Source organism: Lactuca virosa, chromosome 8 (assembly GCF_052849685.1).
Source record: "Lactuca virosa cultivar CGN04683 chromosome 8, Lactuca_virosa_CGN04683_v6, whole genome shotgun sequence".
NCBI classification, from domain to species: Eukaryota; Viridiplantae; Streptophyta; class Magnoliopsida; order Asterales; family Asteraceae; genus Lactuca; species Lactuca virosa.
In genome coordinates this window covers 349,774,194-349,783,843 of record NC_136433.1, presented here as the reverse complement: position 1 = coordinate 349,783,843, position 9,650 = coordinate 349,774,194, and positions in this window count along the sequence as shown.

Genomic DNA, 9,650 nt, shown 5'->3' with positions numbered 1-9,650 from the left:
AATCGGACCTTGTTGGACATGGTACGTTCCACGATGAGTTCCCAATCTCATTTTGGGGGTATACCTTAGAGACTGCTGCCCATATCCTTAATCTAGTGTGACATCCCCTAATTTCTCGGCCAGAAAAGACCGATTTAATTTATGCTTTTTAAAATAAAATCAGAGATATCTTTTTAAAAGATGTTGCGGAATTGGTCCCCAAAACAAAACATGATAAAAGTTTATCAAAACCTTTCTTTAAGAAATGTATAGTTTCATTTCATATCAAAACCTCGGGATGTCATGTTCCGATACAAATCAAAAGCATAAACAAGACATTATAAGCCTTTCAACAGTTACTTACAACTACTGGCCTATAATCCAAAAATCTCTCATCGTCCTCCGACTATGCTCGGGGTCCACTACCAGTAACATAAAAAGCTGAGTGGGTCAGGCTTGGGAGCCTGGTGAGCATATAGGGTTTTCAACCCACAATAATAATAAACTTATTAAGTTCACCAATCAAAAATAACCCTGACTACCCATTCTCGTTGTCCTCACTTTATGTCCCTAAACACATATCACAAAGGACCTAGCCTAAGGAATATCACCGGGATGGACACTACTGCTAAGGGGTATCCTCACCCATACATGTCCTAAAGGCAAACATGAGGGGGATGGAGTACGCCAGCGAACATTTAGTTCACCAACACCTACAAGTTGCGAACCTACTAGTGTGCCACTGGACTATGTAGAAAAGTCTGTGGTCGTGATCTATACTCTGTTAGACGACTTCACCAATAACAACAACAACAACACCGACACCGAGGCCTCTCACCATTTTAACACACATCGACTATTTCGTCTACCCATGTTCTACCCAACATATTTGTAGATAACATACATATACAGTTAAAAACTTGTATAAAACATCTTTTCAACAGTCACCTCAAATAAACACTTAATATAATTACACATAGCACGTATTTTATAGAAAATACTTCATATCTAGGTGTAAGATGAAGTGACTACACACTCACATGATTTGATGATAATCGGGCAGCAATTCGTTTCCTAAAACGTTCGTTTCTAATAAAACCGGGAGTTTTATTGAGAAACCGGGCTCTACGAGGGTCGGGCTTCGAAACCGAAAAGATAAATTTTTTGGGCTTCTCGGGCACTTCGTGGCGTATTCCGGGGCTTATAATCGATACTGGGGCTTTGGGGAATATTAAAATGAAGAAAATATGAAGAAAGGGGCTAAAAGTGGCAAATTTCCAAATGTATCCGAGAAGGCTCGCAACCTCCTATTTATAGGGGGGAGCTTCTGATAGGACTGCTGAGAAGCTCCCAGGTGGCAGCAGATCCGAAGGGGGCAGCTGGATTTGCACGTGGACTGCGCATGCGAGGGGCTCGTTGTCATCTTCTAAGTGGACCGAAGTCCAGATCCGATGAGGGGGGGGGGGGAGTCCGTGGCATCATGCGAAGGCTCGGACACGAGGAAAGAGGCACGCGTCGCCTTCTCACTGGACCACTTCGGATGACTCAGCAGCTCAGATGACTCAGCAACATTTTGGACACGCGTCGGATGCGAGGCGAGGACACGCGGCCGAAGTCCACGTATGCGAGATTTCACGGTTTTGACAATATTTCTTGATTTTCGCGCCAAAACTTCTAAAATCCATAACTTTCGCATACGAGCTCTGTTTTGACGTTCTTTATATGAACGCGTAGGTAAAATTACGCTCTACAACTTTCGTTTAGACTTCGTCGACTAATTTTGACTTTAATTTTTATATTATTATTTTTAACAGACCGGGACAGGAAATCCGTTAAAAATTCATAACTTCTTCATCCGACGTCCGTTTTCGTCTTTCTTTTTACCGTTGTGCTACTATTGACGAGACCTTTGATTCTCGTTTAGGTCGTGCCTGCTAAAAATCACTCGATCTGAAATTCGAGTTTTTAGCTGTTTACTACGAAGCTGAAACTTCGAAAAATCATAAGTTCTTCATACGAAGTCAGATTTGGGCATTCTTTTTATACCTACTCTCGGTTTAAAGAACATTACGACTTTCGTTTAGATCACTAAAGCCAAAAAGTAGTTTATCAAAAACGCACTTTTTACGACATTCGGCACCGTGCCGGTTTATCGCGAAACTTCGACATGTCATAACTTCTTCGTAATAACTCGGATTTCGGTATTCTTTATATATCCGTAATCCTTGTCACGACCACTACAACTTTCTTAATAGATATCGGCTTTATCTAATATTTATTTTTGACGCTCATTTTTATTCTTAATTAATTAACTCCTAGTAATTAAGCATAAAACACATAAAAAACATAATATTCACATAATTCCTTTTCATTTCTTCAAAATGAGTTACAAAGGTTAACCTAGACTATCACATCAATATTAATGCCTAGGCTAGAAACACGGGCATTACATCTAGTCCCTACAAAGAAGGTTGCCAAAACACCTCACGAGATGTGGACTGGAAAAGTTCCCAATCTAGACTCATAATAAGCTCGAACCTCGAAGTGAGAGGTGTATTTTCATCGGCTACCCACAAAGATCCTTTAGTTACCTCTTCTACAGACCCAATGATAATGTGGTCTTTGCAACAAGGAGAGGAGTCTTTCGAGAGAGAGAGAGAGAGAGAGAGAGAGAGAGAGTTCATAAGCCAAGGAAACAGTGGGAGGCAAATTGACCTTGAAGAAATTCAAGAGTCAAGTGGTGAAGGAACCTCAAACCCTAGCAATCAACCTAAGGAGGAAACTCCTGTTGATCCGACAAATGAGTCTGTACCTCTGAGGTGTTCCACGAGAGTTAGGAATGCACCTGAGCATTACTATGGTTTCCATATTACTGCAGAAGGTGATACACTTATCAGTGATAGCACACTAGTAAGTCTGGATGAACCTAACAGCTACACAGAAGCCATGGCAGGCCCGGAGGCTGCCAAATGGAAAGAGGCTATTGACAGCGAGATATAGTCCATGTATGACAATCAAGTTTGGAACTTGGTTGACAATGTACCAGGTCATAAACTGGTTGCAAAGGGTTTTTCTAAAACTCCGGGAGTTGATTATGATGAGACCACCAGTAGCAAAGATTAAGTCTATTAGGGTTATGCTAGCCATTGCTGCATTTCATGACTATGAAATATGGCAAATGGATGTCAAAACCGCTTTCCTTAATGGAAAGTTGGCTGAGGATGTTTACATGAGTCAACCAGAGGGTTTTCTCAGCACAGAGTACCCTAATAGAGTGTTTAAGCTTGAGAAATCCATTTATGGACTGAAAAAAGCACCTCGCAGATGGAATCTTTGTTTCGATGAGAAAGTCAAAGAGTTTGGCTTTTCGAGGAGTGAAGATGAGTCCTGTGTAGATGTCAAGGCTAGTGGGAGTATAGTTAGCTTTTTGGTATTGTATGTGGATGACATACTACTCATAGGAAATGACATCCCAACTCTGCAGGAAGTGAAGTCGTGGCTTGGGAAGTGTTTCGCTATGAAGGACCTTGGAGAAGCTACCTATATCCTATGGATAAGGATTTTGAGAGACAGAAGTAAAAGACTAATTGGACTTAGTCAGAGCACCTATGTGGATAAAGTGTTGAAAAGGTTCAACATGCAGAACTCCAAGAAAGGTGAGTTACCAATCCAGAGTAATGCCAGACTGAGTAAGACTCAGAGCCCGAGTACAGAGGCTGAGATAGCAGAGATGAGTCGAGTTCTGTATGCTTCTGTTGTAGGCTCGATCATGTATGCTATGACTTGTACTCGTCCTGATATGGCCTTTGCATTGAGCATGGTCAGTAGATATTAGGGGAATCCTGGCAAGGATCACTGGACTGCGGTAAAGAACATTCTCAAGTACCTACGGAGGACTAAAGACTCGGTCCTTACTCTCGGTGGGAGTGATGACTTGAGAGTAGTAGGGTATAATGATGCTAGCTTTCACACTGATAGGGATAATTTCCGCTCTCAGTCAGGTTGGGTCTTTACCTTAAACGGAGGAGCAATTTCTTGGAAAAGTTTCAAGCAGGAGACAGTGGCTGATTCAACTTGCGAATCAGAGTATATAGCGGCAAGCGAGGAAGCAAAGGAGGCTATATGGCTAAAGAACTTCATTGGAGACCTTGGAGTTGTACCAGCTATAAAGGAGCATATGGAGATTTTATGTGACAGCAATAGTGCAGTTGCCTTAGCCAAGGAACCGAGAGATCATGGCAGATCCAGACACATTGACAAAAAATATCATTTCATCAGACATCGAATATAAGAAGGACTCCTCGTGGCAAAGAGGGTATCATCGGATGAGAACCCAGCAGATCCCCTCATGAAGGGACTGGGTAGGGTTAAGCATCTCCAGCATGCGAGCCACATAGGGATGAAGGATGATATTAGTTTTAGTAGTTAGATAGCCTTGAAATTTGTAAAGTGTAATTGACATTTGATGATAAATAACAGTTGTTGTTTATTTATAAGTGAAGTGTTGCTATCTTCTATCAATCGTTTACTATCATTTCATTTTGCATGTTTTGACTTCCAGAATAATTATGTTATGGTATATCATATTATTCAAATTTTCCAGTCGGTCGTATGTTGGAAGTAGATATGAATCAAGACTGTCGTGAGTTGTCTTGTAGATGTCTAAGATGTTGGACATAGCAAGAGTTGTTACAACACTCATAAGTACTCATAAGTTCTGAGTATTGGATTCAACCCACGCTCACTTGTATCACTTAATGGAATTTATCTCGAGTGATTGTGAGATGGTAATATCATATAAGTCTTCAAACCTAGAGATATGAGTTGTTGGCTATGAGTTGGTTATACATTGATTGTACGAAAACGCATTGGTGACTCGATGTTATAAAACATACCTTTGTATATAATTCAACAAGTAGTAGAACAATCATATGAGTCAAAGTTTATCTATTCCTTCTTGGATTAGAAGCGATATCTGGGACCCTCGATGATTTTGTTGTGACCTATGTACCGGTCCCGGTCAGAACTAAATTGATGTGTTCAATTAAGTTCTATGTCAAACAAATCAGAAATCGGGAAACAAACAGTTGGACAATAAGTAAGACATTGTTCCATGTATTTGTCGAACTGATATCTAGAACAGAGGATTATATGATCCCTTATGTAAAATGACGCTTCATAGTTCAACAGAGTTTTAAGAGCTACGATTGTCGGTCGGGTCCTGAAGTCGTAATTGCAACTATAGTTATTTGACTTATCCAAGTGGGAGACTGTTGGATAAGGTGTCTAAGTCCATAACTATATTTGAGATGTACTTGACCCGACCCGACATGGTCCATTTGGGTTGCACTTCACCCGAACAATTTATATAGATAATATTTTGAGAATAGTATAAGTTATGATTTATTAATATATTAATATGAAATCATATTATTTAATTAGTATTGATTTAAAATTAATTTAGAATTAATTTGGTGATCAAAAGTGTGACTAATTAAATATGGACTCTTGTATTTCCACAGTGTGGACTAATGCTTATTTAAAATGGGCTAGGCTTGCATGGTAAGTCCATGGATAGTCCATGGAGCTTTAACCCATGGATCTCATGGAAATGAAAGGTCATGGGTATTAGGGTTTACATGGATGTAACCCTAATCCAGCACACTATGTAAAGGAGTCCTTCGCACTTGAAATTGCACTAGTTTTTGTGTGAGAACTAAGGGTGGCCGATTTCTAGAAGTGTTCTACTATTCTCTCAAGTTTCCAAGGTTTGTGGTGATTTGTGACTTCCATTTGAGGCATCCACATTATTGGTGCTAGGCTCTCATACTCCAAGCAATCAACCACTACTAAAAGGTATGTAACTCTACTAGCATATTATGTTTCAAAGTTCCCCATGCCATGCTAGTTAGCTTAAGAACCTTTGAAAAACAAATTTGCATCTATCTTGGTAAAACATAGATCCAAGGTTTATAGGGTTGCATGTACACCATAGGAGTGTTAGAATGCTCAAACCCCTTCAATAAGTCCCTTCCACGGTGAGAGCTTAAGCAAAACCGAATATCCAACTTCGAATGTCACCGGTCGTCTCTTCTTGTCAGCATAGCTCTTTTGATGATCGTGGGCTGCTAACACCCTTTCCCTAATTACTTTCAGCTTTTCAGCTGTCTGATGGACTATCTCGGGGCCCATAAACTGCGTTTCTCCGGCTACAAGCCAACAAGACGGGGTACAACACTTTTGTCCATATAAGGCTTGATAAGGTGCCATCTTGATGCTCGAATGGTAACTATTGTTGTAAGAAAATTCTACCAGAGGTAAATGCTCATCCTAGTTACCTTGAAATTCTAGGGTACATGCTTTTAGCATATCCTCCAACGTTTGGATTGTTCTTTCGCTCTGACCATCGGTCTGCGGACGGTAAGTTGTACTTACACACAACTTTGTACCCAATTCTTCTTGTAGACTCCTTCAAAACCTTGACGTGAAATGACTATCACGGTCTGATACTATCGTTAAAGGAACACCGTGAAGTCTTACTACTTCCTTCACATAAGCATTGGCGAGCTTATCCAGAGACCATCTTTCATTGGCTGCTATGAAGTGTGCACTCTTAGTGAACCGATCAACGACCATCCAAATCATGTCATGACCGACCTTTGTTCTGGGCAGTTCAGTGAGAAAATCCATGGTAATGTCTTCCCATTTGCCCATGGGTACATGTAAGGGTTCTAAAGTCACATACGGTTTCTGATGTTGTGCCTTAACTCTCGCACATGTCACACATTCGGTCACATACTTCGCAACATCGAGCTTCATCGTCGGCCACCAACAGTAGGGTTTCAGATCCCTATATATATTTTTGTGCTGTCAGGATGAATCGAGTAGATGGTCTTGTGGGCTCCTTCCATCAGAAGATCTCTTACTTCGCCCATCTTTGAATACCTTCAATCCTTGATTATTCGTACCGAACACCATCGTTTTGCCGAATCGTTCTTCCTTTCGGTCGTTCTCCGAGATTTATTGATGCTTTTCCACGATCATTGTGACAACCTCTATTGATTGTTTCGATTATCTTTCATTTCAATCTTCTGGCTTAAGTCAGATGCTCCATCGAACTTGGTTCTATGAACCACGAAACATACTCATCTTATTCGGACTCAATCGATATGACCACTATGGTCGGAATACAATCATCTTCTTAGTCATTACCGAAACGATGGTAGCGACAGACATGAACAAACGCAATCATTTTCTAGCTTCTTGGTAACCTTGTGACCTTCCCTGATCCAAGTGTGAGTCATGTGCTTCCGGTAGTATAGGCCTCTACTACCATTCACACCTACTCATACTTGTCCCAAGTGTTGTCTCGTAGTTCTCCAAGTCACCATTCAGGAATTTCACACAATCATTTAACACATCAAATGACAAATTCAAGGTTTTATATTATCTCTTGAAACGACTACATAGATGTTCAAGTTCACCCTAGACTATGCCTTCTATATTAGGCTACATCACATGATCATATTTAATCTATAGACCCTTCCTCTTAATTTCTTGCATCGTCGCCTGCTTCATCATGGAGCATCTGAAATGCTCTTACCTTTGGTGGTGCATTTGGATTTGTAGATCCTTCCCTCTTTGGGCAGTCTTACATGTAGTGCCCTTCTTCATTACATCCATAATACACCATTTTGTTGAATGTACACTTTCGCGTAATGCCCATGCTTCCCACACTTGAAACCTGTCACCTCGTCGCCACATTTTCCAGAGTGTTTCTTCTTGAACTTATCGCACAATCTCACTTCACCTTTTCCTCCTTCGGACTTCTTCGAACAAAACTTTGATAATTTTCTCTACTCTTTGGACCTTGAGGATCCATCGAACTTCCTTTTCTCACCGACTACAGTTCCCTCCAGACCCCTTTCTCTTAACTGGGTCTCAACATTCTTCGCTCCTCTAACGGCTGCCTTCAACGTGCTTGCCATTTTGATTGTTGGGCCAAAGTCTGATGGCAGTCCGTTAGCAAATTTTTCTATTTTGGCGAGCTCGGTCGGCATCAAGTATGGAAATAACTTCATCTTCTCAGTGAATGCAGTAGATAAGTCATCAATGCTCATTCTCCCCTTCTTCAAGTTCTGGAACTCGTTGTTTAGATCTATCACATCTATTTCAGAGCAGTACTACATTTTCAACTGCTCGATGAACACTTCCCAAGACATCTTTAGAGCTTCTCCTTGTGGCATCGTATCTGCTAATAACTTCCAACAGCTTAAAACTCTGGTCTTCAGTTGTCTGACCGCAAAGACGGTTTTCTGCTTGTCGCCATAGTTGCAGCTTTCAAATACCATCCCATTTCGGATATCCAGTCCCTAATCTCTACTGGCTTTGGATTTCCGGAAAGAATCGGTGGTTTGGCACCCAAGAAGTTCTTATACATACATCTAGCTTTGTCAATTTCCCTTTCCAGGTCATTCCTTCTCACCACTGGGGGTTCAACTTCACTGACAGTGCGGCTGTAGTTCCCTTCCTCTGACTGTCCGTCATTCAGTTCCGGTTGTTCCACAGGCATCGAATGTTCATTTATGCTATTCACCAACAGTTGTCTCATTTCTTCCCTCTGTTCGACCATCATAGCCCAAATCATCGCTTGAACTCCATCCATTTTGACTTGCAACTTCTACTATCGGCACCTGCTCAATCTCTTGTGGTTGAGGTCGTTGATTCCTATTTTGTAGATATAAAAAGCATCTATAGCTTTAGGTCTGAAGAAAAGGTTCAGATCTGGAAACAAAATACATCTACAGCCTTGATCTGAAGAAAAAGGTTCAGATCTGGAAACAAAATACATCTACAGCCTTGATCTGAAGAAAAAGGTTTAGATCTGGAAACAAAATACATCTACAGCCTAGATCTGAAGAAAAATGTTCAGATCTAGAAACAAAATACATCTACAGCCTTAATCTGAAGAAAAAGGTTCAGATCTAGAAATGAAATATATTTATAGTTTAGATTTGAAAAAGAAAGAAGTTTAAATCTTTCATCTAGCACAGATCTCAAGTAAATATGCACACATAGTACATAATTTATAAAATACTTCATATATATATATGTAATATGAAAGAGACTATGCATTCAACTGATACGGAGTGATTTGGACAACACTTCGCTTCTTAAAATAATCTTCTTTGACGAAATTGGGAAGTTTGCTTGAAAACGAGCTCCGCGCGGGCAGAGTTTCAAACCGAAAAACTCTTTTTCTCGGAGACTTCCGGCTCTCCGATGCTTTCTCCTAGACTTGGAAAGGTTTCCTAGGCTTCGGGGGTGTTTTGGGGGCTTGAGAGGGACTATAGAGTGAAAGAGAAGTTGGAAGATGTGAGAAAAACACATGGCTTCGGACCTCTATTTATAGCCACTGGACTTCGGATTATGCTGGGTGTAGTCTTCGGGTACGCTGGGCGTACACCGAGGTCGTACAGACGTGCCATCAAATTGCTGGGGCGACGTGGACCACTTCGGAAACACATAAAAGTTCAAACCGCGGGACGTACCACCTTTGTACGCGGGGCGTACTTCGGTACGCTTGGCGGCTGAGGATACGCTGTTCTCTGATACCAACTGTGACATCCCCATTTTCACGGCCAGAAAAGACCAATTTGTTTATGTTTCAT